The sequence below is a fragment of the Mus caroli genome, unplaced genomic scaffold (assembly GCF_978045245.1).
Source record: "Mus caroli unplaced genomic scaffold, Mus_caroli_1 scaffold_16, whole genome shotgun sequence".
Lineage (NCBI taxonomy): Eukaryota > Metazoa > Chordata > Mammalia > Rodentia > Muridae > Mus > Mus caroli.
Window position 1 is genome coordinate 21,861,900 of NW_028227271.1, and position 484 is coordinate 21,862,383.

Here is a 484-nt window from a genome sequence, read left to right on the forward strand (position 1 = left end):
CATATATGTGTTTGCATGAGCATGTGCACAGGTGATCATGAGACCACTTGATAGCAAGTGCCATTCCCAACTGAGCTATCTCACTGGCCCCTTTATATTCTCAATATATTCATAGTAAAATAGCTTTCTAGGCTAGGCTAGGCTTTCATTTATAGACTTGGTCCTCGCACCTTGGGGATGGGAGAGATGCTAAGAAGTTAAGTAATTGGGACTAAATACTTCCTGGTAAAACACAGGTCCTAAGAGAGTCAGCTCTCCCGCTCACTGGAGTTACAAAATTCCAGGAAATGACTAGGATATAGCCTCACGTCACCCAAAAAATGAATAGATGCCACATGTTCAATATCTAATATCTGTAGCTATTTCTTCCCTTACCAGGAGGGTCCCTGGCTCACACGCAGTGAGATGGTGTCATTCACGGCTGATTTTATCAAGGAGCAAAAAACACAAATAAGACAAAGACCAGGCCATTATTGTTCAAACA